General features: G+C 36.7%; 1 long non-coding RNA gene across 1 annotated transcript; it reads left to right on the plus strand.

Annotated features, from left to right (window-relative positions):
- Positions 1-450: 450 nt before the first annotated feature.
- Positions 451-4,106, plus strand: LOC117680245 (uncharacterized). The gene is made up of 2 exons (XR_004595590.1): positions 451-596; positions 3,849-4,106. It is a non-coding gene; the product is annotated as an uncharacterized LOC117680245 (long non-coding RNA).
- Positions 4,107-14,999: the final 10,893 nt, after the last annotated feature.

Below are 14,999 nucleotides of genomic sequence, written 5' to 3' on the forward strand. Positions count from 1 at the left end.
AGTTTCTGAATCAAAATAAGGTATTACTAGATACAAAAGAAAGAGGAGGATTGGGTTTACCTGTGTTTTAAATTATTTTGCACATTGGTGTTTGGTTTGAATGAAATAGTGGATGTTGCTGAAAAATAGAATCTATTTAGAAGCACCTGATCTGAAATTGGGGTGACACAATATTTGTGGTATAATAAAGTCATGGTTAATGTGAATTTTTAAAATCACAGTGTTATATATGTGGAACAGGTTTTTCCATTCAAATCAACATTCACAAATTGGGGCTATGAAAAAATAATAATAAAATGGCTTTGCAATTCCTACTCTGTGGTCCAGACCGCTCCCCCACAAAAAAAGGACAAAGTTGATAAAATTTTATTTAGTTTTCTTTTACTATTCAAAATTGTTGAGTTCTGGGTTACTGGGTTTTCTCTTTTTTTACCTTTCCTTTTCAGGTAGAGAAGAGGGTGAATGATTTATTGCTGCCAGAGTTGTGACAACTTGCAGTGAGGAAATAATTTTCACTCCATGTTCTCAGCAGTTTAGATCAGCAGAAATGAAAACAGCCATGGATCATCTTCACACTACTTGTGAATGATTAGAAAGTATGTAGAAAATGTGGAGGTAGCTACAGAATTTTCCATGTAATGACTGTAATGATTAATTTGGATATTATTATGACATGCTATCTTTATTTTTACTTATATTTACTTTTACTTTTTATTCTATCTTTTAACCATTTTAAGATTAATCACCTGTTTTTAGCTGTATTATAAACTTCCAGAAGTCATTGACATCTGAGATCTGTACATTTACCATGTTTTCCCGAAAATAAGACCTGTCAATGACTTCTGGAAGTTTATAACAATAAGACCTGGTTTTATTTTCTTTTGAGCCAGATCTTATTTTGGAGGGCTGTCTTACCTGCTTACCTTAGGACCACTGAAGCCAGCTCCGAAAGCCCAACACCAAGAGCCCACCATCACAGTGAAGGGACAAAAACTACAAACAGTGGACCAATTTACATACCTTGGCAGAACCCTCTCCCATGCAGTGACAATTGACATTGAGGTCAACTGCAGAATCGCGAAGGCAAGCTCTGCATTTGGCAGACTACTGACCAATGTGTGGGACCGCCATGGAATAAGCCTTGCTACAAAGCTCAAAGTCTACTGAGCAGTAGTGCTAACTACCCTGATATATGCCAGTGAGATTTGGACTGTATACGCTAGGCAATTGAACCACTTCCACACAACCTGCCTTCTGAAGATCCGATGGCAGGACAAGGAGCCAGACATAGAAGTCTTCTCCAGAGCAGGCCTGCCATCAGTTCACATGATGGGCAGGCCATGTTGCAAGGATGCCAGACCATTGCATCCCTAAACAGTTCGTCTATGGTCAGCTGTCTCAAGGAAAGTGATCGCACGGGGGATAAAGGAAGCGATACAGAGACACTTTGAAAACCTCCTTCAAGTCCATAGATATCGACACCACCTCCGGGGAAACCCTGGCACAAGATTGATCAACATGGGCTGCCAGACATCTGAGGACAGAAGAGCAACCATAGCACAAAAGAAGTGAGCACTCTGCAAAGCCAGAGCTGCAAATGATGCAACAATGGTGCCCACCCATGTCTTCCTGACATGTAGCAGAACCCTGTCTTATATTTTTTTTTAACCCAGAAATAAGCGCTTGGCCTTATTGCCATGCGCTCAAAAGCCTGATTGGCTTATTATCAGGGGATGTCTTATTTTGGGGAAAACAGGGCATGTTTGCTTCCATTATATAATGCTTTATTACCTTCTTTGTCCTTGAATGTTTAGTTCATGATAAAATGTTCAGAGTATTAAAACAGCTGTACATGTGGGAAATTTGGGAAATCAGTAGAATTTTTAAAACCCAGGCTTTCTGTATTGCACTCAATGAATAGGAAGCTTAGAAAATGTCAAAAAAAAAAAAAAAACCAAGAAAAAACAACTAAGAGATAAGAAAATGGATGGTGGTATTTCAGTCTTTGCCCAACTTGACTTATTTTACTTAACCAATGTGGACAAACACATGGATCCAGATAATTGTGTGGTACTTTTAACCTGGTGGAGTGATGTTGCTAGTTATAGAATGGAATGGAATGGAATGGAATGGAATGGAACAGAACAGAATAGAATTCTTTATTGGCCAAGTGTGATGGAACACACAAAGAATTTGTCTTTGGTGTGTGTGTTCTCAGTGTACATAAAAAGACAAGTTACAATTCTTTAAAGATTTGTCTAACTATTATAAGGCACAAATACCACTTTTTGTAAGTCTCATCTGTGGAAATGCTTGCTGTCTGGAATGATATCTTGATATTTATTTAATTAATTATTTAATTAGTATAGCACTTAACTCAGTAATGGGATTTACAAGCAGTTAAAATCAAAACATTATACATTTATAAAGCTAAGAGTTTAAAATATTAAGTAAACAATTGATAAAAACAAAAAAAATGTATGAAAGGTAGATTGTTTCGCTTTGTATTTGCCTGTTTGAAATCTCTTCATCCAGGCTTTGTTTAGATGAGTGACAATGGATGGATGGTTTTGTTTTGCTTTCCTTTGCCTTTTTTTCCTTTTCTGTTCAATATATTTATTTTCCCATTATTTTTACCTATCTAATTTTATTGCTGCATGTTAATAATTTTTACTATTGCTGCAAACTCGTTTGAGATGTGACTTCAGACATAGCAGTATAAAAACATTTAATAGACAAATAATTTCCTTCCTCCTTTTCCAATAATTCAATTGTCCTAGCAAACTCATAAATGCCATGATAATATTAATAGAAACTGGCATTATTTTCAAAATAGTTCACGTAAAACTGCAGAGTATTTCATCTATATAATAATTTAACATAAAGCTGCACTCAACAGAAGAAAGAAAAGTGACGTATTTATAACTATAACTCTAGTTTGCAGGGACCAAAGAAGAAATACAACATAAATAATGAAAACCAAATAGTAGCCTAAACAGAACACTACTCTTCACATGGTGTTATGAAATGAACAACAGTAGGAGTGAAAAAGAAAGACATTTATACTGAAGAAAAATACTGTTAAACTCATACACATAGTAATTAAAATAGGTTTTTTTCCAGCTGTTGGTAGATTGGATTATATATTTATAAACTACACAGATGAAACAACAATAATTAATGCATGACTTAGCATGCATATATTCATGCCTGCATAGCAACTGTTTTAAACAAATTAATATTTCTAAAAATTAGAAAGAGGACACCTTCCCATATCAAATAAAGAAAACAATATTATTATCTAAATAGAGATCATATACTAGCTTTCTGAAAGGGTCTATGACAATTTGCCACAGGCAACTTGCCATGGCCATCTTGCCACAGGACAACTTGGTGCAGTACAAGAGTTACACTAATATCAAATAAGTGGTGGAATAGAATCATTAAAGAAAGGATTCAAAAGAAGGGACAGAATGAAATGTGAATGGCAAAAATTAAAATAAAGTTTATTTATTTTAAATAATCAAATAGAATTGTTAAATTGTACTACAGTGAGTTGTCCTGTAGCAAGTTGACTGTGATTAATTGGCTGCGGCAAGTTGGCCATGGTGAGTTGATCATGCTGAATTGGCTGCAGTAAGTTGACTTTGCCAAGTTGTCCCATTCCATTCTGAAAAGAGCACGATCAGTGAATGCTTACTAGGATTTGTTTATGAAATTATTCTGTGGTAGTTTGGTAAATTATTTCTGTTGTTGGTTGTACCATAGATAAAACATAACAACATAACTTAGGGCCACAAAACAAATAATGTAGCATAAATATTCCGTTTATCATTATTTTATGCCAGGTCCTATGGAGGAGATAAAACAACATAGAATAACAGCATTGGAACAAAGTTTGGAAGTCTTCTAGTCCAACCACCTGCTCAAGCAGGAGACCCTGTTGCTCTCGTTGCAGCAGAAATCAATAGAGGATATCGATTTTCATAGATATCGTGCTGTTGAGTTGTCACAAAAAATGGCCTGGGAATGGCGTGAAGTGATGTATAATTCAAAACTGATTTTTTTAATGATATACTTACTCTTATAAATGATGCTGAATTGAATCCAACGTAACTCCTGTCTTTATTCACATTGTACAATCTCTCCAACATATTTATTTATAAAATGAGTATCCTACTTTTCAGCTAATTGTCAGGTGATTTAAATAAATAGTTCCTGCTCTAAAACATGGTAATCTAAAAATAACTAATATTAAAAGGTTCATTAGCAGAAGGAAAAATGAGGATTCTCCAGTACCAATTTTTAACATTTCATTTACTAAGAAAAGAGTAAATTATTCTAACATCCCATATTAGAAGAGAGTCTGGCTCTTTTTTCTTGAAAACTTTCTTGAAACTTCTCACTAAATGTAAATTGAATTGTCAATTTTCTCAGCTCTGTGTACACAGTTATTTTCCAAATAGCTAAATTCACACACACACACACACACACACACACACACACACACACACACACCAGTGGTGGTTTCAAATTTTTTTACTACCGGTTCTGTGGATGTGGCTTGGTGGGTGTGGCATGGCTTGGTGGGTGTGGCTTGGTGGGCGTGTCAGGGGAAGGTTACTGCAAAATCTCCATTTCCTCCCAATCAGCTGGGACTTGGGAGTATAGATGGGGATGGGGCCAGTCAGAATTTTTACTACCGGTTCTCCAGAACTGGTCAGCACCTGCTGAAACCCACCACACATACACTCACACACCCCCCTATAGGTTTCTTAATTCTTCTTGCAACTGCCATTCTTACCTTCTCAATTTGGGTAAACGATTCAATAAATTTCTACCTCACGGGCTGTTATGTATAGGGTAATTCCAAATCTTGTGGTCATAAGGTAATTATAACAACGGCTCCTGAGTGAAGTAATTAGCTAGCATTTCTTTGCAGCTGTGCCTGCCACTGAGAATGAATGAAAAGTGCCTGCTCACAGCATCTTTTCCCATTTTTTCCTTTTTCCCTAACAACTTTAACGCAGAACTAATCCTTCCCAATATTTTCTCCAAGTTTCCCATTCTATGAGATTATGCATTTTAGTTGATTTCATTTTGCAGTCTAAGAACTCTTCAGAGAACCAGTAATAATTCATGATGATTGTTTGAGATTGGATTCCTCCCTCCCTTTCCTTTCCTATCTTGCATGGATAGAATAACTTAAAATCAAGCTGGAAAAAAATAGATATTTCAATAGTCTCAACAGCAAGATTTACTGTTTATATGGAATTATAAAAGTAATCATAGTCATTTCTGCAAATAAAAAATAAAATCAGATATGTAGTCAAGACACATAATTGGGTTTAATGAGCAATAGTTTCATAAACTTTATTTGTGCTGTGATGAGATGAAAAAAAATCTTGCCAATGTTGATTCTTGTATTTTAGCTTTTACTTAGAACAATAAGTTTGTCCTGTTAAGTATTCCACAACACTTTTATGTACCAGCTCAGTCATCTCTCTGGAGCTAAACTTTACTTGTGTACATGCTGCTATTCCTTCAACTTTCTAAACACACTAACTGTTGCATTCTGCTGCAAGTCAAATAGAGAGGCACTCTGTAAAACAATGAATGACTATATAACAGACTAACCTGGCTAGATAGAATCTCTGCCTAATTAGTTTCAGCTATTTGTTTATAACCTATCTTCTGTAACAATATTGAGTCATTCCTGGCATACTTTTCCTAAAATGATTTATACGCATTTACATAATCTACATAAAAGGTCTAGGTTGGATTCCAGAAGAATTCAGCATTAATAGAATCATTAGTTCATAATGGACATAAAGATTACTATTAATTTGCTAAGGCTTTGTGTAAAAGGCTGTATACCAATGGATAAAGGAATTAGTTTTGCTGTTCTATTAGTACTTTAAATTAGATTGTGTTCTGCTAGCCATAAACATTTCCCCAAATATTTCCAGCTTTATAATAAACAGCAGCCCAATCAGAAATTTAAGCCGAATAGAATAGAATAGAATAGAATAGAATAGAACAGAACAGAACAGAACAGAACAGAACAGAACACAATACAATACAATACAATATTATTATTATATACAATACAAAATTATTATTATTATACAATAATAATAATAAAAAAAATAAAGCCTTTCAGTTTTTGGTGTGAGGGATAAGAAACAAAGCCAAAACTTATGTAACTCCTTTCAATCATAATGCCTGGGATGTCAGTCTTCCACTGACTGCATAGCTTTGGAAAGGATTCGCATGATATGGGAGGTAAGGTTACTCTCTTAGACAACCAGATCAGCTGAATCAACAGGATAACAGATATTTCAGCTGTCATACATTAAGTAAAAAGAAGAAGGTAATACAGATTCCATCAAATGTATTTCTTGGAACATTGCAGGGTGGATAACAAGCTAACAGGTGTCTGGGCTGGTGCTTTTCTGATCTTTTGTCTATGAAGTAGACCTTGCACATCTTTTTCTAAGATCACCAGAGATGAGGGCCCAGACGAGGATGGAGACAGGTGTAGGAAGCGGCTACTGTTGGTGTATCTGTTGGGGTAGGTAGTGGTAGAAGAAAATAATATCCTCTTAACTGTTGTGACCTAGGCTTCCTGAGTCATTAAAACACACAAGTAGTCCCAAAAACCTCTGTTATTGCAACAGCTGTGAATTACGTACATTCACAGCTGAGTCCCAATTAGTTGCAAAAAGTCCTTCGGGAGAAGTCCTTTGGGATAATCACCAACCTTTATCTCCCTTGACACTCTGCCAAAGACCTACTTGGCCACGGATTCCAGAATCAAACAGAGATGCCGACTGGGACTAGAATTAACAATGTTGCTTTCCTGCAGAGTGCCCATGTGCCTTTGCTCTTCTTTTAAGCCTTATGAGAGGGGCCAATCATCTCCATGCCTTACTCCCGAGTTGTCCCTTTTATTTTAACTGTTCATGCCTTCTGGCAGCTCTGCACATGCATGCATTAGGAACAGTCTCCTCCTGTTCTTCTGCCTCTCTGCTGTCTGACTCTGGAGGCTCTAGAGTCCGCGCATCACCGCCAGATGGTCCTGGCCACATCTCTGCCTCAGATGCAGAGCCCTCGTCCAGGCCTTCCCCAGACTCCAGGACTGGTCCATGTTCTTCCCCAGCCTCCTCACTGTCCGACTCCGCTGCCAGCTCCACAAGCTGCTGGCGGACCACAACACCTACAGTAGAACTCATCCTAGTCATCTGTAGTTGACAATTCCCCTCAGTAAGGGAGCGAGGTCTGCTGTAGCCAATGATATTCTCCAGGCTTCTCTACATAGTTGCATGTTCATTGATTCTCAGTTTTTGGGAGTAGCATCTCTTTGTTATCCTGCTCTCCCTTGTTAATATATCCTGGTCTGATCATAAAAGATCCTATCTTCTTTCCTGTAGGCCTCCTTTTTGTTATGATCAAGCTGCTTGATCTTATCTGTAAAGCAAGGCTTATTGTTATATATACCAAAGCTCTTGTTAGGCACACACCAAGTATAATAGAGTATACCAAGTATAATATAATATATTTACATTGAGATAATATAGCAATAGCAATAGCACTTAGACTAATATATCACTTCACAGTGCTTTATATCCCTCTCTAAGTGGTTTACAGAGTCAGCATATTGTCCCCAACAATGTGGATCCTCATTTTATCAACTTCAGAAGGATGGAAAGCTGAGTCAACCTGGAACCAGTGAGAATTGAACTGCCAAACTGCTGGCAGTCTGCAGTTTTAGAATTAGCCTGCAATACTGTATTCTAATCACTGCACCACCATGGTTCTTAATATAGTTTATATTATAAATTATATGTATAGAATAGTGTACTGTAGTATAGTGTAGTGTAATGTAGCGTAGTGCAGTGCAGGGCAGTATACAGGCAAATAATACAGTATACAGAGTATAATACAAAGATATTCTGGCTTGAGAGCCAAATAGTAAAGCATGCAAATTGGTTTGTGTGAAAATGCATACCCCCAAATAATAGTTCAGTCTTGGGAGATGGAGGTGAAGCGAGACAGTGGAACTGTAGCAGACATTACCATCCTAATACAGATTTGATGGAGGGATTTAAATGTCCATAGTGGAGCCAGCATGTGATTTGCAACAAACAAAGGTATTGAGAATCTGCCACGTTTTCTTTTATGCATGACTTGAAATATAAAGCTTTCTAGGAATCTTTATACATCATTTGTTGATATTTCTTCTGTCTTTGAATTGATAAATAGAGCTAGATTATGGAGAAAGTTGTTAGGTAGAGATATTGATAGGTATCTTTTGGCTTTTGAGTAGGAAGAGATCAGTGGTGGGTTGCTACTGATTCACCCCGGTTTGGGAGAACTGGTAGCAGCAGCAGCGGCAGCAGGCTCCGCCCGCCCGCCTGCCTGGAATCATCAAAAAAGCTCTGTGCATGCACAAAAGAGCTGCATGCTCGCAAAGCGAGCATGCCCGCATGCCCACGTGCTTCCAATAGCGAACCGGTAGCAAAGATAATTGAAATCCACTACTAGAAGAGATGATGAATTTCTATGATGAATGCAGAAAGGGCTTCCTTAACCATAACCGACCTGCATTAAACTCATTAAGCGATAGTCTTGTTGCAAACCATGTTAAATTTAATAGAACTTTAAATTTTCTATTAAATGTAGAGTATTGTACTTTTTTGAAAATGCTTCCCAATTCCAATAAGAACTTTTGCTCTATTTATGTATATATTTTTCTTTCACATCAATAGAAATAAGATAAGATAAAATAAGAACCATAGAATCGGAAAGGCATCAGCCTGAAATACCAGATATAATGGTTAGAATATACACTAAAGATGAATAAAGATGGTCACCTAAGAAAGTGTCTTGAGTTCCAATAGTTTTATTTAGTACATTTGTAAGTAGCAATTCCAGTAATAAAGTTTGCAATCATTATATTTACAACTGGTACAACATAAGGCTATTACTATGCAGAAGCAAACACTAAGTGTAACAAAGTTTCCAGTATGAAGAATTCTCATCAAAATTATCATGGAATAATTTTGCAAATTACCAAGCAATATGCATAAGACTTCCTACTATCAGACTGAATGATGGAAAAGAAATCCACGATGCATCTGTATGAAAGATAAGTATATTTATTTCCTATTTCCTACTGTTATGCTCAGAAGAATGATACTGGTCAATACAGTATTTGTTCAGTGATCAAAAGTATCAATAATATATTCAAAATAAATACATTTGTAATTTTGGAAGACAGTAGAATTTCCTGAAAGGACAGAACATTTTATATCATCTACTGAAATAAAATAGCAATATGCACTTTCTGAGTTTTTAAAGAGAATTAACCAGTACTCTCCAAAATTAGAAGTTAACTAGAAGTAACATTTGTTTTCCTAAACCTATTGCTTGTGGATGCAAGATGTTTCAGTATATTAATAAAATACAACATATTTATGACATTTATTGAATCTGGGTGATGGATAAATAAAATGTATCAATCTGAAGTGCTAAAAGGTTACACATTTGGAAACAATGTATAAATATTAATTTTTTCCACTACTAATTTTTCATTTGTCGCCTGACAATTATATATGAATATTTTATGTCTAACTATAAGATTTAGGTTTTAAACAAAAGGCATAGATGTATTTTATTACTACAGAAAGAAAACATACGAAATTATTTACAGGAATACAGGTAAGATTTGTGTTTTAGGTTATTTGATTTGTAAGATTTACACATAAATCTACTTACCTTCAGGAGTTCAAAATGGTATTCATTGCAGTATTTTCTCCAGTTTTTTTCCCATTGTAACAACTCTGCAAGTTGTTGGGAAAGAGTGAACATTAATGACTGAGGGTGTAGCTGAACATCAGGTTCCTGCTGCCAGTCCAACACCTTAATTAATATATCAATCTTCTCTAAAAAAACAACAACAACAACAACAAAAAAGCAGAAATAGCAATAGAGATATAGCATAATAAACTAGTTTTATACATCAATCTAGATCTAGCACTAGATGATATAGTCCCAAAGGTGCTTTTTCAAGAAACAATTGGAATTTCTGGTTCCATTCATACTCCCAAACAATTTGAAGAGTGCTCATCCCAAAGTGCATAGCTAAATGTCCATGGAGATTCTCAGTCATCCAAGACACAGTTCTCCCAAAGGTGCTTTTTCAAGAGGCAACTAGACTTTCTGGTCTTAACAGAAAAAGCACCATGGTTTATGGAGAGCCATGACCTAGATGACTGAGAATCTCATAGACATCTAGATGGCACAGCTATAGATAATGTATTACAGACTAATTGTTAGAGTCTTTGGAAGAAAAGTGAAGGTGAAAGAAGAGAAAGAAAGGCAGATGGTTTGCATGATATGCAGTCAAATAGAAGTTGATCACATACCTTTTATCATTTATAGAAAATGTATAAATATTTTTATGTTCATTTATTACTTACTAGGCTTTATAGGACACATATTCATAGATAAAGCAGTGTAATTGCACGAACAGTTCCTGGGAGTAATGATTTTTAAGGCGAGACTTCAAAATATTTTGAAACTACTTAAATGTTTAAATATAGACTTCATTTTTAGTAACTCAAAATGCTATAAGGCTATTATCCATCTAGTCTAGAGTATATGTTCCATGTACACTGCTGATATAACAGCCAGTTATCTCTGAGATTTTTGGAACTATTTTCCTTCCATATCTCTTTTAATTAACTATGCCAGTTACTGAATTCTGTTTCTTAATTAATGCTTTTCATCTAGCAAATGTAATGCAAAGCATTGCTTTAAATCACTTTTATTTATTTATTTTAAAGAAGTTTTTTTCTGTAATTTAATTTTTAAACATGAAGGATAAATGAGATGAGAAAATCTGTTTGGGAAGATGAGCTATTTTGGAATAGGCTCACAATCACTGCTTACTGATCTATGTTAAATTTCATAGAAACTGCATCAGTTAACTTAAGGGAGATGCTAAACTCAGCTTTGAGTTGAATGCAGATAAGCACAGAATGAGCACATTTCCTCCTGGTGAGCTTTAAACTTTATCTGGATTGTAGCAACTAAGAATTATTTTAATGCCAGTTTCTAGTATTTTACAAAGGCATTAACAAAATCAAATAGAAACATTATATACTATTGGTAATAGCAGTTAATGCTACAACCTTGAGATCAACAAGATATATTGTAGAGGCCTGACTGGTGCACTGAATAAAGATGATGATTTTAGAAATATCAGTAGGCAATAATCTTCAACATATATTGCTGGAACAAGATATATGATGGAACAATGTCAAAATACCATGATATGTATACAAATGTCAATGCTCCATTTTTCATTACAATGACATGCAATTTTAAAACCAAACCAGCAGCAAACTGCATATGGTCATTGTGTTTCTCTGTTTAAATAAGGAAATGTCTCTGATAGGATAAAGCCAACATCATGAGTTTTCTCATATGCATATAATATATACGTCTCACTCGTTCATGCAGGGAAGCTATGCTGTAGACCCCAGACCTTTTGGCAGGTCTCGGAAAAGGGTCTCCTTTGCTGCTGCCACTTCATTATAGAACATCCTGCCCCACTTTCTTGACCTTCTGAAAAGGGTTCTCAACCAGGCTCTGTGGCTTTGTGTGGGGGGCCACAGGAACCATGAGGCTGGTTAGCTCCAGGAGAGCCCTCGCCAACCATAATAACCATTAAATGGCCATCTTGGGATTTTTACCCTTTTCAAGTTTATAGTGGCATTATTGTAAAACTTTTTTAAATACCGTATTTTTCAGAGTATAAGAAATACCTTAGTTTTTGGGGAGGAAAATAAGAAAAAAGCTGACTGGAGGGTAGATCGGCCTCCCGGAATACCCCCAATCAACTGTTTCCAGAGGTGAATTTTAGCAACAGGTTTGTTGGTTGTGAGCTCTGTGCCTTGCTTTTTTTTTCCAGCCTCTTGAAACTTCTGAAACTCTGTTTCAGAAAAAAAACTTTTTTTCTGCCTCTGAAAGCCTCCGAAACAGAGCTTCAGAAAAAAAGCCTCTGAAACTTCAAAATGCTCTTTTCAGAGACTTTTTTTTCTGAAGCTTCCTTTCAGAGGTTTTTTTTTTCCTGAAGCTCTGTTTGGAAGCTTTTTTTCTGAAGCTTCATTTCTGAGGCTTTTTTCAGCCTCTGAAACCTCAGTTCAGTGGTTCTCAACCTTCCTAATGCCGCGACCCTTTAATACAGTTCCTCATGTTGTGGTGACCCCCAACCAGGGGTGGATTCTAAATTTTTTTACTACCGGTTCTGTGGGCGTGGCTTATTTTGTGGTCGTGGCTTGGAGGTCATGTGACTGGGTGGGCGTGGCTAGCTGGTCATGTGACTGGGTGGCCATGGCTATGTGTATAGGGACTACTCAGAGGGCTGAAAAAAGTCATTTCTGACAGGTCCTCGGACTTTTGACTGGTCCTCACACTTATGACCATCCTCACATTTATGCCTGTGCAGCAGTCTTAACAACCATGTCACTCATTTCACAACTGCTTCTCTTCAACATGGTATAAAATAGGGCAAAAAACGTAAAATGTGAGGACAGTCGTAAATTCAAGGACTGGTCAAAAGTGTGAGGACCAGTCAAAAATAACTATTTCAGCCCTCTGAGTAGACCCTGTGCACAAAAGGACTACCCAGAGGGCTGAAAAATGTGATTTCTGACAGGTCCTCGCACTTTTGACCGGTCTTTGCAGTTATGACTGGTCATCATTTATGCCCATTGTACCATTCTTAACAACTGTGTCACTCATTTCACAACTGCTTCTTTTCACCATGGTGACAAGATAGGGCAAAAACGTAAATTGTGAGGACAGTCGTAAGTTCGAGGACTGGTCAAAAGTGCGAGGACCAGTCAAAAATAACTTTTTCAGCCCTCTGAGTAGTACATATGCATAAAAGGATACAGCAATAGAGAGGGATGAAGGAAGGGAAGGGAAATTAGAGTAGGAGTGAGGGTAAGACAGGGAGGAAGAGAGGAGGAAAAGGAGAAAGGAAGAGGAAGTAGGGAGAAGAAGAAGAGGGAGGGAAGAGAAAGTAAGAAGGAAAGAAAAGAGAGAGGTGGTAGGTTTGAGGAGAAAGATTGCTGTACAATAAAAAAGATGAAAGGGAAGAAAGCCAACCCCAAACAAATATAAAGATATTAAGATAAAGAATGAATCGTTAAACTTTAAAGAATAAAAGAGAACAAATAGCAATAAATAGCAATAATTAGAAACACATATAGAAACATACAACATATTTTCTTTGAACAGAGTATTTGGCCGGTTCACAAATTTAAACAGTTGTAGGAGGTTAGCACCCACCCTTTTCCTAGAAGAATGAAATATTTTGGGAAATATTAAAAAGGCAGAATATTATATTTCCCTGGATGAGAAATGGAGAAGCATATTTTACAGACAAAGCAGCTCCCACCTTCCTGCCCCCCACCCTTTGTTAATGGGCCAGAGGCAGAAAGTCAATCCTTTGTCAAAGGACATTTACAACACAATAGCAACAGAAACTAACACAATGGGCCCCATCTAGCAACCAAAACTCACCACACGTGACCTGGGAAGCATGTGACCTGGGAAGCACATGTGACCATCAGCCAGCAAGGCTTGCTGAGACCCCCACCCCCTGGGAGTCTGACAACCAATCAGGATACTCTTTCAGGGCCCCAAGAAATGCAAAGCCAGAGAGAGCATAAAAACCCGAGGATTTACTGTATCTGCCCCTTTTCTGTTCAGGAAAACATGTTCTTCTGTTCAAGCCATGTGATCCTGTCCACCATTAAACCATCTTTCCAAGCAGTCTCCATGTTTCCAGTATCTTTTTCCCCACATGGAGCAGAACCCAGAAGGATATTTCTTCCAACACAGTGTTTAGTCATTTCAATTAAATTTACAATTTCTATATTTCCTTTTTACTATATTTATTCCTCATCTATTTTTTAAAAAAACCAATATTACCCTTCATCCTCATTCTAATCTTAATCAAATTCAATTTTTTTCCTTTTATTCTATATTATACCCCTTCGCATTTTCATCCATTTTTATATCCATCCTCACATTGGTTAATTATGTAATTATGTAATACAGTTGTTTAATACAAATTCAACATTTTAATATAAATCAATTAGTTATATAACTATCTTTTTTGTATATTAATCAATATGAACATGAATATTCCAATTATTTCCATGCAATCCAATTTCTTACAAATCAATTAATTATATTTACCAATAATAATAAACCAAATAATTTCCCCCATATATTCCTCCAAACCACAACTTAACCATTTCTACTTTCAACACAATATACAATTAATAGTATCTCAATTATTACAATTCCCTAGTTAAATAGAGCTTTTTTTCTTTTGTGTTTTAAAATCTTGAACCTCCTCTTTTGCCCTAAATTTCCCATTGTTTGCAGTTTTGCACCTACCTTTTTTGGTGAGGAAAAAGAAAAAGAAATCTCTCTGCCTCATTTTGTCACGTTGCAGCAAAGACCCTTCTTTACTTTCAATTTCGCTTTTTCAGCATAGCTAGGGGAAAAAAAATTGCTCCAGGAATTTACCTCTTTGCAGCTAGCTCTTTGAAGCCCCGCGGCAAGAATTTAAAGTTTTTTTTCCCTCTAGCCATCAGCTGGGACTCCGAAGGCAGCAATAGATTGGGAGTGTGCAGGGTAAGCGAACGGCGACCGGGCAATCCAACAGAGGCAGAGGGTGAGGGTGAGTGAAGGCGTGGGGGGGTCGAGAGAGGGCTTTGGCAACTCCTGTGAAATGGCCGTTCGACCCCCAAAGGGGGTCACAATCCCCAAGTTGAGAACCACTGCCTCAGTTTGAGAGGCTGGGTGGGGCTACATTTGGAGTAACACGCACCCAAATTTTCACCCTCTTTTTGGGGGGAAAAAGGTGTGTCTTATACTCCGAAAAATAGGGTAATATAAGATATTTTAAT

The sequence above is a fragment of the Pantherophis guttatus genome, chromosome 8, assembly GCF_059756535.1.
Source record: "Pantherophis guttatus breed Tessera chromosome 8, ASM5975653v1, whole genome shotgun sequence".
In the NCBI taxonomy this organism is placed as follows: Eukaryota; Metazoa; Chordata; class Lepidosauria; order Squamata; family Colubridae; genus Pantherophis; species Pantherophis guttatus.